The sequence below is a fragment of the Vulpes vulpes genome, chromosome 2 (assembly GCF_048418805.1).
Source record: "Vulpes vulpes isolate BD-2025 chromosome 2, VulVul3, whole genome shotgun sequence".
NCBI classification, from domain to species: Eukaryota; Metazoa; Chordata; class Mammalia; order Carnivora; family Canidae; genus Vulpes; species Vulpes vulpes.
The window spans coordinates 161027599-161044880 of record NC_132781.1 but is presented as its reverse complement, the minus strand read 5'-3'; the positions used below and the strand labels follow the sequence as shown (position 1 = coordinate 161044880).

The following is a 17282-nucleotide window of genomic DNA, read 5'->3' as shown; positions in this document are numbered from 1 at the left end:
TAATTCGCTCAGAAGGTGTTTGGTACAGTCACGTGCTGGCCATGTCTCTTGGATTTTTGACTTGAGTCAGGCGAGCAATGGAAAGGTTTTGTAGGGAGCAGCAACAGCAACAGGTGTCATCTGGGTAATTTATTCGACAAACTTTTTTTTTTTTTTTTTTTTTGGTTTCTCTGTGCTAGGTAGGGCAGTGTGCTTTTAGGAGTGACTTCGTGCCAGAGAATGCAAAGTTTCCGGGTACAGGCGTTTATTGCCTACCACTAATAGGAGGGCATCATTCAGACACCCTTCACGTGCACCCTCCCTCAAAGCATGGCCTCCGATTTGAGTGTGACTCAAATGATAAGTTGCTCGAGCATCTTGGCCTCTCTTTGGTTTTTCTCACCTGTTTACAAGGGACATGAGTATTTCACGGTTAAAGAAGAAAAATGAAAACAGGAATGAATGCAGGATTCAGAAATGGGGGGGGGTTACTTTTGTTTTTCGGAACGTGTGATTCACTTAGGGATCAGCTAGCCCAGTCCCACGTTTTACAGCTGAATGAATCCCAAGGGTATAAGATTTAACTTAGATCTTTCTGATGCTTCCGGTGTTCTTTCTACTATACTTCACTAAAACCGTTTAAAAGTGCCGGGTACAGAGATGGAACCCAAACCTTGCCTTCCTTGGTGATAACAATGTGCAGTAACTGCCCAAATGCAAGTGTTTTTTTTTTGTATTTCTTTTAATTGAACTATTGAAATGAGCTGTAGAGATATTGTCCTTTTATAAATAAGAAAACTGAGGTTTAGGGAGTAACCTATCTTGCTCAAAGTCGCACAGATAGTAAGTAGGGAGCTGGGATTTGGCACCAAGCCTATCTTGACTCTAAAGAAGGGTTCAATCTGTAGCAATTTGCTGTCTCTTTGCCTGAGATCTGGAAGAAAACTTGGAAGTTGGGCATTGCCCTTCTTTTTCTTTCTCTCTTTTTTAAATTTTATTCATTTATTCATGAGAGACAGAGAGAGAGAGAGGCAAGGACACAGGCAGAGGGAGAAGCAGGCTCCATGCAAGGAGCTTGACATGGGACTCGATCCCGGGACTCCAGGATCCTGTCGTGGCTCAAAGGCAGGCACTAAACCGCTGAGCCACCCAGGCATCCCTACCTTTCTTTTTTAAGATGTTTGCTTTGGGCTTATATTTAAAAGCTCTCTTAAGTTTGATTCCCTTTTTGAATTTCACAAAGGGTTTTGTAAATGTACACTTTTGCAGGAGAGGAGCCAGGGAGGGAATGTTCACACCACTGGCAAACCAACTGACTGTACATGTCTTTCAGATGTAGCCAGTTGTGTATGTAAAAATCTTACCTTCTGTTTATCCTGTCTTCCAACTGGTACATGGTAATGAGTGTCAAGTACCCACCTTTCCAAAAAAACATCCTGGGTGGTGAGAAAACTAGCAAATGGACATCAGCTAATTAATTTATAAAGCAATCACTCTAACTTTATATGATCTAGAGGTCTAATCCTTGAAAGTAGAGGCTTTTGGTGTCTCTGCTCTAAGCATCACAAAAAATTTTGACATCATGCTGGAATGTCTTATGTGTCCATAATTATGAGGTCATTTTTTCTTGCATATCTTCAAAATACTCAATATGGAGTCCTATTGTGTCATTCTAAGGAAGGCTTTGAGAAATACTTCAGGTGGTCTGTAAATAGGCTGCTTTTTTGCTTTTAGTATGAACACTGACCTAATATAGAATTGTTCCTTTGCCTGTTTCCTCCCAAGGAGTTACATCCCCAATAAAAGGACAATTCAAGGAATATAGCTTATATTCCACTAAGGAAATGCTTCTTTAAAAATATACTGCCTTGAGAACACCTGGGTGGCTCAGCGGTTGATTATCTGCCTTTGGCTCAGGGCGTGTTTCTGGAGACCCAGGATCGAGTCCCACATTGGGCTCCCTGCAGGGAGCCTGCTTCTCCCTCTGCCTGTGTCTCTGCCTTTGTCTCTCATGAATAAATAAGAATATTTAAAAAAAATTAAAAAATAAAAATATACTGCCTTTGGGAGAAATGAAAATGTAAATTGAATTAATGTTCATTCAAACGTTAAATTCTACCCTTTGTCTTAAGCACATTTCAGAGTAGCATTTTATAATGAGAAGACATCTTTGTGCTCTGGGAAAAGAAAAAAAAAAATCAAATCGAGTGCCTGGGTGGCTTAGTCAGTTAAGCATCTGCCTTTTGTTCGGTCATGATCCCAGGGTCTTGGGATTGAGCCCCACATCGGGCTCCCTTCCCAGTGGAGAGCCTGCTTCTCTTCCCTCTGCCTCCTCTCTCCTCCTGTGTTCACTCACACTATCTCAAATAAATAAATAAAATCTTTTTAAAAAATCAAATCAACAGTTTGCACAATTTCTGACAGTTTGAGGCTTTATATATTCACTTGTTTAGACCAGGAAAAAAAAAAAAAAGACATAAGCTAGTCCATATTTTTTTTTTAATTTTTATTTATTTTTTATTATTTATTTATGATAGTCACAGAGAGAGAAAGAGAGGCAGAGACATAGGCAGAGGGAGAAGTAGGCTCCATGCACCGGGAGCCCGATGTGGGATTCGATCCCGGGTTTCCAGGATCGTGCCCTGGGCCAAAGGCAGGCGCTAAACCGCTGCGCCACCCAGGGATCCCAAAAAAAAAAAAAAAAAACATAAGCTAGTCCATCTTATAGGTTATGGGCTAACCCAATCCTAGGGGAAGATAGATGGTACACAAATGGAATTAGACTGGTAGTTATTATAATGTGTTGGCGGCCTGTCTGATTTCTTTGCATATCAAAAGTTGCTTTTTGTTTTTGGCAAGGGCAAGTCATATAGCTAATTGGAAGAAAATGTATCTTAAATTAAAAAGGATGACTGGCCTTCTAGACTAAACTCAAATTTATGTTTACTTTCTACCCTCTTTAGGCCTCTAAACATCCCATCAGTGATACTGGGTGGCATACAAGTCTACTATAGGAAGGTCTCAGTCAGCACTGCATACTGACTGTGTACCAGGCACTGGGCACAGTCCAGTAGAGGAGTCGGATGGGTAAGGCAGCACTTTCTTTGGAAGAGGCATAGATGGGGTACCATGGCTAAGATCAGAGACAGTTCAGTAGAGAAGGTGATCATTCAAAGGACCCTTAATTAAGTTGTAGTAAGTCTGGGAGGTGTGGGTAGATATAGGCCCAATGCGCATGTAGACAGCAAGAGAAGAATGTGCCACATTGCATTGGGAGAGCTACAAATACTCAAATACTTCTTTCTGGCTGTAGGGTAGGGGGTTGGCAGGGCTGAATGGAAAGAGATGAGGCCAGAGAGGTATGCAGGGGCCAGATCAGGAAGGGCCTCCTTGTACTTGGTTCTGGGAACTTGGACTTTGTCCTGAACGCACAAGAGAGCTTTGGAGGCCTTTTTTTTTTTTTTAAAAGCAGAATAATGACAGATTTTAATTTAAGAGGTAAGAACTTTGATTAACATTTTATTCTTTAGAGAAGACACCATTCTCCCTGAAGCATGCATGGCTTCTACCTCACTTTTGAGGTCTTCAGCACTCCCTGTAACTGCTGTCATTATGGAATATTTACAGTGGATATGGATAGAGAAGAAATAACAGTTATTTGGGTGCTACCTGGTGCTGATTTGTCTTTATAGTAAAGAATACACATAAGACTTGGGGTATCAGAAAGCACAAATCCAGGTGTACTGTGCCTGAAGGAGCCATTCCTAAGTTACTCCAGTTCTTCTGGGAGATTGGGTCCTAGGGACTGTGATGATGCCCAGCTCCGGCTTTCTATAAAGCAGTTGGCCAGTTTAGACATGATCATGCTGAGCAGTCTGTCCCAGCGACTCTGGAAAAAGATCTGTTTCACTGTGGTTTCAAAGAAAGTAGGATAATGAGCTTTTCACTATAACTTCTCGGCTCTTTTCATTGAGGCTGCATGGGGGGCCTGTTCCCGGCATGCTCTGGGTGTTTGAGAGAGCTGTCATGGTTGCTGTGGGCTGGAAATTCAGACAGTCACAGGCCTTCTTGCTTTTCTTTACAAAACAGGAGAGAGAACTTAGTATATCTCTCTGAAGCTTTCAGTAAATTCCTGCAAGGACTATTGTCCTGATCTGATGACTCAGACGTATTCTTGGGGCCAGCCCTTTCTTTCTGGTTTCCACCTTTATACGCAGTGGCTTCCCCACAGTTAATGTCGCTTTCTGGCTGTGTCAGCTAGAAGCCTTCACAAGGTATGGGGTGTTCTTTCCTGCACACTTGCTCCACAGGAATAGAAATTTTTTTCTGTTGGGACAGTTTCAGACTTGTTGGTTTCCTAGGAGAAGACTGGGTTTAGCTACTTATAGCTGTGGCCAAAATACAGAATGAAATGGGTGTTTTTTTTTTTTTTTTTTTTTTTTTTTTTTTTTTTTTTAAATAGTAACCACAGAGATTTCTCCTGCTGAAGTGTTTTTAACTGCTAGTTTCTGCCAAGCATCCTTCTCTTTAACATTCCGCTCTATGCAGGATGTTTGATGGGAAGATAGAGGTTAAGACCCACCACCGCAGAAATTAGCAACAAATCCTGACTTCAGTCTTTATGTAGATAAAGATTCTCATCCCTGAGGGTATGATATTTCAAAATGTTCCTCCCACTAACTCATCCCCTCCCCACACCCAAAACTCTTTCCCTTATAAAATGAACACAGGAAATAACAGTCATTCCTTTCTAAAAGGAATAATATGTATGGTTGAAATTGCATTCTTCAGGGTTGTGATCCTTAGATGAGATCGTACAGGATAGTTAGGACTCAAGTCTGGAGAGGTCAGGATTGTCACCTCTCTTCCTAGACCTTGAGAGCCAAATTCCTAGCTGTCATGCTCTGGGCTTTCTTGGCTTACAAAGGCTTTTGTGACCCTCCAGCTGTCAGTTTTTGCTACCTGGTTACATATCTCACTGGTGAGCAACTCTGACCATAAGCCTCCAAATTCCTCAATCCCACAGGCCCCTTTTGGAAGGGCTTCTTGGATAGCATCCTAAGGGCTCACTACAGGCTAGGCAGAGTGCATTTGTACGTTCATTGTCGCAATCAACATGACCTAGTGACATGGAGGTATTTTTATTCCCAGTGTCCGGGAGAGGAAATCACTTGGAGAGAAAATCACTTGGTCGATCACAGGTCAGCTATTGGCATCCTGAGCCCTCACTTACGGACCTTTTTGGACTGTTGTTTACTTTTGCTTTTCAGAAGATAATTAACCAGTTAAATGCTTTAGGATGTTTAGTTGCTAGTTCATTTGAGGTATTGTGACTTGTTTTACCTGCATTGATCTTCTGCCTCTGCAGCCTGATAATGAACTAATAAATTTTCTGTCTCTGAGAAACTCCAGTCTGGTTCTCAAGAGCCAAGAGGATAGCGCTACTGTCAGTGTATCACTGAGGGCAAGTGACATGCTGGTTGAAAGTTTGATCATAAGTGGGAAATAACTTTTTAATATCTGGCCAAGTGAAAAGGAATAATAGACGTAAGTTTTGCTCAGATCTCTTGAGAAGATTTAATACCTCTGCCCGATATTTTAAGGATCCCTGTAGCTGTAGTTGCAAACTGGCGGCTTTGGGGGATTCAGCCTATATACTCTATTGGGGTACACACAGTTATATATTGAATTCGAATGCCTTTACCTGGGTCTTGGTTGCTCTCCTGTCCTCTGGAGTCCCCACTTTATTTATTGTGGGACCTGTTGTGTTCTGTCCTGCTTGCTTTATTGGCTTGGCCCTGAAGGCATTGTGTTTGCTGCTCCTGTTTAGTGCCATGATTCTAACTAGCGTTTGATGACAGTGCCCTTGGGTGTTTGGATAAAACCTCCTGGTGGTGTAGCTGTTGGTGTAGAGGGGAGGTAAGAATGACTTTGTTCCGTTCCCCAGAGTCCGAGCGCACATTTCCTTTGGGAGAGGAGACTTGTAGTCTTTATAAAAGGAAGAAAGAGTAGGTCACTTCTGCCAGTTACTGACCTACTTCCTCGTCCGCGGCAATAACGAAAGTCTGAAGGCAAGGCTAGAGGTTTAGGTGCCAGATCTGATTGTTGGCCAGATCACTCACTGCCTACCTTTCTCTCAGCTTCGTTTTCTTCTTTTGTAAAATCAGGTTAATAAAATCTGCCTTGCCTGATGGTGAGAGTTTAAGGAAGCACTTAGTAAGAGATCTTGCAGAACGGCAGATGTTAGAGCAGAGAATGCCATTGCCATGAGCATGAGGGTGTCGTACCCCAGGTCTCCAGCTTCCCCAGTATGGCCTCTGTCTGGGTAGAGTAGGAAGTTCCTAAGACTGGCTGAGGGCTCTCTCTTATTGCTGCGCCTGAGGGCTAATACACTGTTCTCTGTACAAGATGCAAGGGAAAAGCAATAGTAAATGCAGAGAAAGGGGAGCCCCAATAGACTCTACCCACTGTTTTATTCTAAGAACAGGCCTCACCACCATTACTCACACTGCTGCCTCTTCTGCACCTTTAAGGGAAAGAGTTGCATGGATTCCCGCCCCGCCCTGGAAGCCGAAAGAAACTGTCTCAACATGGCAACTCACAGTGTCTGAGCCCTCCAGCTTGGGATCCATTTAAATTGTGAGACTTGTTCTCTACTTAAGAATTATTTCCTTTTGGGATGCCAGGGTGGCTCAGAGGTTAAGCATCTGCCTTTGGTCCAGGGCCTGATCCTGGAGTCCCGGGATCGAGTCCCACGTCAGGCTCCCTGCATGGCGCCTGCTTCTCTCTCTGCCTGTGTCTCTGCCTCTCTCTGTGTGTCTGTCATGAATAAATAAATAAAATCTCAAAAAAAAAAAGAATTATTTTCTTTTGGGTACTTTACAGATTTGAGATCTGGACTTTGTTGTGGTCTGCTACTGCTGTAGCCCTTCCTTGGGAACCCTGAGCTTGCACTCACCTGGCCTGGGGTGCAGAGAAGGCAAGTTGGTGTACCCTGCCAGCCTTCATCCTGTCTTAGTGGTTCCTGTGGCCACCCACTAGCCACACTCCTGAAACTTTTTGCTTCCTCCTCTTGAGATTTAGGCTTCAGTTTTGTCATGTACTAGTTGAGTGGCCTTAGGCAAGTCATTTAACCTCAGAGCGTGTAGCAAGGCTGCTGTACATCCCTTGGATTGTGGTGAGGATGAGAGGTGATGAAGGGAGTGCACAGTGCCTTCCTTTCAGGAACCTGTGGCAGGTGCTTGGAGAATGCTGCTGCCACCACTGCTGCTGAGAAATGCCTGTGGCAGCCTTAGCTCTATTTTGTCTTTTTGTTTTTGTTTTTTTTAAATATTTGAGAGAGTGTGTGCACTAGAGCACACACATGCAAGTTGGGGGAAAGGGGCAGAGGGAGAGAGAGAGTCCCAAGCAGACTCCATGCTGATTACAGAGCCAGACGCTGGGCTTGATCTCACAATCCTGAAATTCTGACCTCAGCCAAAACCAAGCGTTGGATGCCCAAACCAACTGTGCCACCCAGGCACCCCCTTAGCTCTTTTTTAGGACATGGATAGTGTTGCTGCCTTTGGACCCAGATAGACCCATTTCAAATTCTGGCTCTGCTCCATGCTAGTTGTGGAACCATGGCCGAGTTACATAACCTCTCAGGATTGATTTCTAAATCATTTGTGAAATGGGAATATATCTCTAAAATCCTATTTCATAGGAGACTCATTAATTCATGTGTTGGGTACTATTTTAGGCACTATGGACAACTGTAATGAATGAAGTTTCTTCTCATAAAGCTTGCTTTCTGGTGTAGAAAGATGGACAGTAAACAATAATGTATACACATACATGGTGAAAAAGAAAAGAGATGAGGAGCATAGAAAGTGACTGGCAGAGGTGCCATTTTGGGTGGAGGGTTCAGAGAAGGCCTCTCCATAAAGATAGGCAGAGAGAAAGTAAGAAAGCAAGTGTGCAGATGCTGGTGAAAGTGCATTCCAGGAGGAGGGAATAGCAAGTGCAGAGGTCCTGAGGCTGAAGCATGCTTGTTTTATTTGAGGAATAGGTGGGGGATAATAGTAGCACAAAGTGGTAGAAGAGGTCAGAGATAGCAGGGAGCCAGATCCTATAGACTAGTAGGCCATGGTGGATATTACCTTGAAATAGGAAGCCAGAGAGAGAGAGAGAGAGAGAGAGAGAGAGAGAGAGAGAGAGAAAAGGAAAGAAAGGGAAAGAAATAGGAAGCCATGTGAGGGTGTTGAGCAGAGGCTGACTTGGTTTTTTAAAGGATCATTCTGGCTGCTGTGTGTAAAATAAATTCTAGGGGCAAGAGTGAAAACAAACTGATGAGGATGCTATTTCAGCTGTTCATTCAAGGCCTATGGTCATAGCAGCAGAAGTATTGAGAAAATTTAGGATATGTTTTGGAAGTAGAACCAAGTAAGAAAGAGGCATCACAGAGGACTCCAGAGTTTTTGGTCTGAGTTGCCAGAACACTGGAAGTTCTGAGATGGCCTAAGTGGAGGGAATGTGGGAGAAGCAGGCTTGGGTGAGTGAGTGAAATCAAGAGGTTGGTTTTGGAGCTGATGAGGTTAGGTCCCTGTGAAATCAAACTGGGTGTGTTTAGTCAGCAGTGTATATCAATGTCTATAAAGCTGTACGTAGGGGGGTGTGGATGGCTCGGTTAAATGTCTGCGTTCAGCTCTGGTCATGATTCCAGAGTCCTTGGATTGAGCCCTGTGTGGGGCTCCCTGCTCAGCAGGGAGTCTGCTTCTCCCTTTCCCTCTGCTTCCCCCCACCCTACTCATGCTCACTCACTCTCTCTCAAATAAACAGAATCTTAAAAAAAAATAAATAAATAAAAGGCTGTGGAACTAGATGAGATTATCAAATAAGCCAGTAGAGCTCCAGCAGAGGAAAGGTGCAAACCTTCCAACCTCAAGGGGTCTGGAGAGGAAGAGGAGCCTATCTTGTTACAAAAGAAATCAAATATGAGATGTGAGAGGAGCTAGCCAGGGAGGTAGGAGGAGACTGGGAAGGTGGGATTTGGGAGGCTGGTATAAAAGATGCTTTAAGAGGAGCACCAAAAAAAAAAAAAAAAAGAGGAGCACCTGGGTGGCTCAGTCCTTCTTTTTTTTTTTTTTTTAATTTTTATTTGTTTATGATAGTCACACACACAGAGAGAGAGAGAGGCAGAGACACAGGCAGAGGGAGAAGCAGGCTCCATGCACCGGGAGCCCAACGTGGGACTCGATCCCGGGTCTCCAGGATCACGCCCTGGGCCAAAGGCAGGCGCTAAACCGCTGCGCCACCCAGGGATTCCCCCCCCCCCTTTTTTTTTAATTTTTATTTATTTATGAGAGTGTCCAATTCTTGATTTTGGCTCAAGTCATCATCTCAGGATTGTGGGATTGAGCCCCATGTCGGGCTCCATGCTTGCCATGGAGCCTCCTTGGTATTCTCTCTCTCCATCTCCTCCCTTTCTCCCTTCCTAAAAAAAAAAGAATATGCTTTAAGGAAGGAGTTTTGAGCAGTGTGGGATGATGCTGAGAAGTTGAGTGAAGACGTAGAATTAACCATTGAATCTGGCAACAGTGGAGGTCATTGGGGACTCCTGACAACAGTTTCAGAGCTAGTTTGGCACAGGATGGTGAGTGTTACTTGGACCAGGGCCTGGGCCAAATATGGGGCATGGGGTAAGTGCTAGCTGTCATGCCAAAATGACAGGACCCACCAGAGTAGGTTTTGCACATCTGTAAACATGCCCCTTGGGTCCTTAGAGAGCTGAGTCACTAGTTGCTGGAAGATTAAATGTATAACAGAGATAGATACCTTTTATTCTAAGGTTAGATCTCAACCAGTGTTGTCCAAGAGAAGTACCACTCAAGCCACACATGTAATTTAAAACTTCCTAGAAGCCACATTTAAAAAGTAAAAAGAAACAGGTGGGATTGGGACACCTGGGTGACTCAGATGGTTAAATGTCTGCCTTTGGCTCAGGTCATGGTCTCAGGGTCCTGGGATTGAGCCCTGCATTGGGCTTCCTGCTTAGTGGGAAGTTTGTTTCTCCCTCTGCCTCTCCCTTCTGCTCCCGCGCTATGTCTCTCTTTCTCTCTCTCTCTCTCTCAAATGAAAAAATAAAATCTTAAAGAAACAGGATTAATTTTAATATTTTTTGTTTTATTTAAATCTCTACACTCAGCTGTGGGGGTGGGGGACTCGAACTCATGACCCTGAGATCAAGAGATCAGGAGTCACATATTCCACCTGCTGAGTCAGCCAGGTGCTCCTAATTTTAGTACTTTATTTATTTTATTTTATTTTTTTTATTCATGATAGTCACACACACACACACAGAGAGAGAGAGGCAGAGACACAAGCAGAGGGAGAAGCAGGCTCCATGCACCGGGAGCTTGATGTGGGATTCGATCCCGGGTCTCCAGGACCGCACCCTGGGCCAAAGGCAGGCGCCAAACCGCTGCACCACCCAGGGATCCCCTAATTTTAGTATTTTAAATGTAATGCAGTATATCCCGAATAGTATCATGTCAGCATGTAATCAATATTGAAAATAGGTTAATGAGCTATTTTACACTATTTTTGGACTAAGTCTGGGAAATGTACTGTGCATTTCATGCTTAAAATACAGCTCAGTTGGACTGGCCACATGTGGAGTGCTCTCCAGCCACGTGTGGTGGTGGCTACTGGACTGGAGATGTAGCTGGAGAGCGTGCCCAAAGGACTTCCTCTTCCTAGGCAGTTGTGGGGAGGTCCTGAAAGCCACATGAACTTGGGAAGGAAGGCAGGAAGCAGCTTTCCCTTCCAAGTAAGAATTGCTTCATCTTTACAGCATACGCTGCCAGAGCCCCTCAGAGTTTTCTGGTTCTCCTGGTTTCTTCAAAGTCTTAATCTTTCTGGCCCTGGGAAGTATAGCTGATTTTCTGCAGCAATTTTTTGAATAGTATTCATAACAGCTAATGAAACCCATTGCTTGGGCAGCCTGGGTGGCTCAGCGGTTTAGCGCCGCCTTCAGCCCAGGCCGTGATTCTGGAGACCTGGGATTGAGTCCCACATCAGGCTTCCTGCATGGAGCCTGCTTCTCCCTCTGCCTGTGTCTCTGCCTCTCTCTCTCTCTCTCTCTCTCTCTTTCTTTCTGCCTCTCTCTCTGTTGTGTCTCATGAATAAATGAATAAAATCTTTAAAAACAAAAAACATTGCCTACTGCAGCTCAAGTAATTTCAGATGGTTTTCAGCTTAGGAAATTTCTTATTTGAGGTCCCTTTCCTTTTTTCCTTTCCTTCTATTCATGTTTTCATCCTCTTTTGCCCTGATTTTTTATGCTCCTCTCTTTTCCTTGATACTCTTTCTTTAGGTCTCTGCAGTTGTCTCAGGCTCCTCATCGCAGAGTTGCTCGCTCTCCACTTCTCTTTTCAAAACACTGTTCATACCCCTAATATAGCAACAGTGGTTTGGTTATCTGTCTCCTCCCTCCTGGCTGGGCTCTCGTCTTCAACAAGGATTGCCTTACCTCTGAGGGTCCAGCATTGGCGGGTCTCCTGCCTTATAGTAGTTTTTCCACAAGTGCTTGTCTCTGGCTTTTTGTCACAGTGAAGCAAAAGGGCACTTTTGAGATACATTACCAAAGCATAGACTTCTTTTTTCTTTTTTTTTAAGATTTATTTATTTATTCATGAGAGACACAGAGAGCCAGAGGCAGAGACATAGGCAGAGGGGGAAGCAGGCACCTCCCTGGGAGCCTGATGTGGGACTTGATCCCGGATCCTGGGACCATGCCCTGAGCCAAAGGCAGACACTCAACTGCTGAGGCACCCAGGTGTCCTCACCTGGAGGGAGGGAATTTTTTTTTTAAGATTTTATTTATTTACTTATTAATGAGAGACAGAGAGAGAGAGAGAGAGAGAGAGGCAGAGACACAGGCAGAGGGAGAGGCAGGCTCCATGCAGGGAGCCCAACGTGGGACTCGATCCCAGGTCTCCAGGATCAGGCCCTGGGCTGAAGGCGGCACTAAACCGCTGAGCCACCCAGGCCGCCCTAGGGAGGGAATTGTAAAACTGTATCCTGGGCCCCCACAGTGACCCACTCAAAGTGGAATCTCTTTCCTTGCTGTGGGAATAACAATGGAGGAGTGTTTTGTAGGAAATGGAACCTTCCAACAGATTGATGTGTCTGTATTAAAAAGGCAACCAGTGAATTCATGGCCTAGATGGTCTTGTGTTTCGACTTCTAAACACTGCCTTTTAATTTAAAAAAAATTTTTTTAAAAAGATTTATTTATTTGAGGGAGGGAGGGAGGAAACAAGTGTGGGGGCAGGGACAGAGGGAGAGGGAAAAGCAGACTCCCCGCTGAGCAGAGAGCCCAATGTGAGGCTAGATCCTAGAACCCTGGGATCATGACCCAAGCAGAAGTCAGACGCTTAACCAACTGAGCCACCCAGGTGCCCCTAAAGATTTTATTTTTATTTTTATTTTTTTATTTTTTTTTAAGATTTTATTTATTCATAGAGACAGAGAGAGGGAGAGGCAAAGACACAGGCAGAGGAAGAAGCAGGCATCATACAGAGAGCCTGACGTGAGACTCCATCCAGGGTCTCCAGGATCATGCCCTGGTCTGCAGGCGGTGCTAAACCGCTGCGCCACTGGGGCTGCCCTAAAGATTTTATTTTTAAATAATCCCTACACCTAATATATATATATTTTTAATTTATTCATGAGAGACACAGAGAAGCAGAGACCTAGGCAGAAGGAGAAGCGGGCTCCATGCAGGGAGCCCGATGCCGAACTCAATCCTGAGACCCCAGGATCATGCCCTGGGCCAAAGGCAGATAGATGCTCAGCTGCTGAGCCACCCGGGCGTCCCCACCCCAAGATCAAGAGTCTTATGCCCTGCTGACTGAATCAACCAGGTGTCCCACCTTTTCCTTTTTTTTTTTTTTTTAAACTTAACCAATCATGTTTGCCCAGAAGTTGAATTAATGTTTTGAACCTGATGGTGATCCTGAATGAAGCATTGCTTCAGAATCAGACCCAGAGTGGTTTGACTTTGGGGGCTTCCCTCCCTGGAGTTAGCCAGTGGGGCTAGAATAAGCACTGTCAACTATCACTGCGACACCACTGACATAGAGAAATAAGGCTGGGCTGAAACAGGGTTAACAGAGTTGGTATGAAGGTGGTTTGGAGAAGTCTTGGGATTGCACGTCTGGACTTGAAATGGCCAGTGGTGTGGCTCTAAAAGTACAGAGACCTTTTTATCTGATAGTTTTGGACCAGATTTTTCTGGCTTTAGCTGTGGATTCTTAAGTGAATTTGAGGCCCCTGCAGAAATAGAATCTCATCCAGGTGGAATGGGAGGCATAAGTGCCTTGCTGGGGACACTGGAGGCCCTGTAGCCAGGGGAGTGGATACTGAGGTCCTGCTCAAGACTTCTAGAGTTCCAGGCCAGGTGTGTTGGAATAAAGGTCTGCCTTCTCCTCCTTCCCAGCATCTCCTCTGCTTTTTTCTGAAATGGTGGCATTGTGCTCAAAAGAACCTGTCAGGCTTCAGTTCTGAGAACAATTCTGTACTCAGGGTACGGGTCTCTTTTTAGATTCCAGTGTCAGTCCGCAGACATGCACTCCCCAGTTTGAGGTAGCTGCACAAGACCAGATGAACCTGTGGGATGTAGTGGGTCATGAAGAGCCCAAGACCAGTCGTTTTTCCTTGAATTCAAGAGGAAAATCAGAAAATGTCATCTTCTGAAATGGAAACTGATAAAGAGAAGCAGATTATCTGAGAAAAGTCACTTAGTCACTTTTGCTGATAAAAAGAGGTTATTTCCTAACTCAGAGCCAAGAACCTCCATTTGGTACAAGATTTCTTGAAATCTTAGAGGAGTTGTGTGGATTGCCTTGGTGACCAGGGATTCTAGTTATGAGAGGAGGGATGCAGTGGTGGAGCATGATAGTCCATTCCTTTGGCACTGAATTGGGTGAGGGGGGCATGCTGGGCGTGGATAGCAGAAGGTCAGGTACCAGAAAAGGTGGGGAACACCCCCCACCCCCATAGTGTAGTGGAGGAAGACTTGGGTTTGTTCAGTGTGTCTCTTGTGAGTTTGGCTAGTTTGAATCAGCCCCCCAAGGCTTCATCAGCCCTAGGTGAACCAATGGAGTCTGTTTCTTGAATATTCAGATCTGAGGCTACAGCTGTGCTGACACCATACTTGCTGTACTTTGGACCAAGATCTGGAATAGCCTAGTTACCGTCCTCCTTTCACTTTCTTCCTTTTCTCTCTGCTTCCCACTTTTCTTTTTTCCTTTTTCATGCACCTCTTAACTGCTACAGCAGTGGATCTGTGATGGCAGTCTGCCCGCCCGCAGATTCATCCCTATCCTCTCTGTCTCCTTTGATCCTTTTGAAGATGGTGGCTAGGTAACAAAATAGTCTGCGGTGTCCCCTTCCCTGCTCTTCTTCTCATGTGCCACCACACCCCCTCCAGCTTTCTGTGAGAGCTTACAAGCACAGTCATTGCAAGGTTGAGGGCATCAGCATTCAGGAAGCTGTGCTTCTCTCAGGTGAGTAGAATTTGAGGTTGTTGCATCCTTGCATCTGACTTCATTTGCCTTGTGGCTGAGGCCCACCCTGTCCAGAACTGTCTTGCTCCCCACTCTGGTTTTTCATGACCTCCTGCCTCTACTCCTTCCTTCTGGTTTTGCTTGTTCTCTCAGACCAAGAGGAGTGCACCTCATTTTTGTAGAGATGTAGCCCCACAGGGCAAGTGATATCTGTGTCTGTAAGGAGCAAGAGAGCTTTTGCTTAGGTTTTTGACCCAAAGAGGAGACCACACCACTTAGCAGAGCACAGGGAATCATCTTCTAGAGTCTGCTCAGTGCTATTTGGCCAAAAAATAGCTAGCTTTTCCAGAAAAAGTCATGGGAAATCAAACATTTCTTATCACCCCACTTCTGATACGTTTATGTCCTAACACTTGCTTCTGTCCTGGTGACCCCTCGTGGCTCAGAGAAGTCATAGAGTGATGAGCTTATGTATGGGTTTCTTTCACTACCTGTGAAGCTTGAGCCTCTTAACACAGAAGTCTCCACCTTTGACCAAGGTTCTGTTCATCCTGTTCATTCTTATGAAAAGAGAAGATGCCCTTTGGTGATAAGGTTTCTTGTTGGGCCTACATCTAGATGCTTCCTCATGCAGCACTCTGAGACCTGTTTAATTCCACTGGGCTATTGCATCTCTGAAGGCGACAAGCACTCTCCTTGTAGTGCACCCTGTAGGAAAGTTTTGGCTTGGTGCAGCTCTTAGAGCACGAGACTGAGAGGAGATCGATTGCAGGGCCTTGTCCAAAAGGAGAATGGACTGACTCATGATACCTGGACAGACTCCAGAGGGAGCTGCGGCGCTCTCTCCATTTGCTGGCAGGGCACTCCCTCTTCGCCGGGCCAGCTCTGGGCATACTCGTGTCCAGCTGGCCATCTGGATACGGTCAGGATCAGCTTTCTCCCAAAGCTGTTGGATTTATATCCCATTCTCTAATCTGCTGGAGGAATTCCTGCTCAGTTCTGATAAGCTATCCTGCCTAGTGTGATGGAGTTTGATGGAACTCTTAGTTATTGGAGTGCCAGGGGGCAGTGGGCATTTGGGGATGACAAGGAAGAGATCAGTGTATCTAATGGCTTTCCCATCTCCAGGGCATGTGAGCAGTTGTGGGTCTGCGCCAGCATCGGGGAGGGCCTCAAAAGGCCTTAGTTCTTAGTCCTTAGTTCTTGGGCTGCCTCTGTGGTTGACTTTGTGACGTTGGGTTTGTTTCTTAACCTCCCTGAGCCACATTCCTTCATCTGACAGAAAAGGATAAAAGCTCTTTTGTCTATCAAAGAGGTAGGTAGTGTGAACAGAAAATGAGTGTCTGGGGGAAGTGTATTGACAGCCATAAAGCATTATGGTGATGTAAGGCATTATTTTTAAAGCTACTAGTTTATATTATGTGCCAGGTATGCTGGTTACATTCTAGTTTGGGGACAGAGACCCATTTGGGCCATACTCAGGCATGGTCCATAATGACCTCCTGAAGGGCTCTTTCCTACCCAGGCTCATTTGATGAGCCTGGGCAAATTCTCTTATCTTCCCTAAGGCTGTACAGAAAGAAGGAAATAGTTTGCTCTCTTGAGAGAAACCTAAATGGGGCTTCTCACATTCAGTTAAAGTAATGTGTATTTTACCACAATTTAAAAAAAAAAAAAAAAAAAAAAAACCTCATGTATTAGGCTCATTGTCTGTATGCCTTATTTGGCCCTCGTAGCGATATGAAAGTGAGAGTTCATGTAATGAAGTTTAAAAATGTAGAGCTTTCCCGTAAAAATATTGAGTCTGTTTTTTTCCTCAAATAGCAGCTCTGACCCTGTGAGCCAGGGCTCTGCTGCCCATCTGTAGGCAGGGTCAGTGCCCTTTGGTGCCTCTTAGCCGCTTCAGCTCCCCACTGGGCTCCTGCAGAAGGAGTTTTGCTTACTTGCCTGGCTGGTGGAGGCATTTGGTTCTGACCCTGTGTGAAGGCCTCTAAATCCCACAGATGTTAAACCTTGCATTTAGGATGGAGAAACTTGAGTAGGAGGTGTCCTTTTCAGATGGGAGCAAAATGATTCAGTGTAGAGCTTGAAACTGTAAGTTATTTGTGGAAAGCCTTGGAAAGCCCTTACATGGTAACAGGGCTTTAGACTAATGTGGGAAATAGTATCTACTCAGGCCATAACATTGGTATTTAAAAAAAGAATTAAGTGCTGTGGGCTTAGATTCTCTCCATGCATACCCAGGTGGTCGTAGTGGTCACAGTACACCTTTTCCAGTCATTATTAAACAGCAGCTGAGTGCTAGCTTGTGTTCTAAGCTTGAGTGAGGGGTCTTCCATCTAGTGGCTTCCTAGCCCCTCCAGGGAGTGGATGGCACCCTCAGAATTCAGTGTGTTGTGCTTGCCCCAAACATATTTTGCATACGTCATAAAAACAAAAAATGTTAAACACAACTCAGCACCAATCAGAATGAATGTCCGTGTCAGACTGGATTGAAATCTGGCTTCATAGGGTGAGCCGAGCTTCATATTGTTTACAGGAGACCAAAATAAGAGAAGGAAAAGAGAAACATATTCTGGGGACTACTCACCAAAAGAAAACTGAAATAGCTTTATTCATATTAAATAATAGATTTTAAGGCAAAGAAGATTATTTCATAATGATAAACGGTAATTTACTAGAAAATAATCTTTGATTCTTTGCATAGTCTATAAACCTAACAAATGAGCAAGAATGTAAAGATTTTGAACA

General features: G+C 44.6%; 1 protein-coding gene across 4 annotated transcripts in view; it reads left to right on the top strand.

Moving 5' to 3' along the window:
* The window catches only part of SZRD1 (SUZ RNA binding domain containing 1), a 31101-nt gene that overhangs the window by 1488 nt on the left and 12331 nt on the right, over positions 1 to 17282 (top strand). The window lies entirely within an intron of this gene.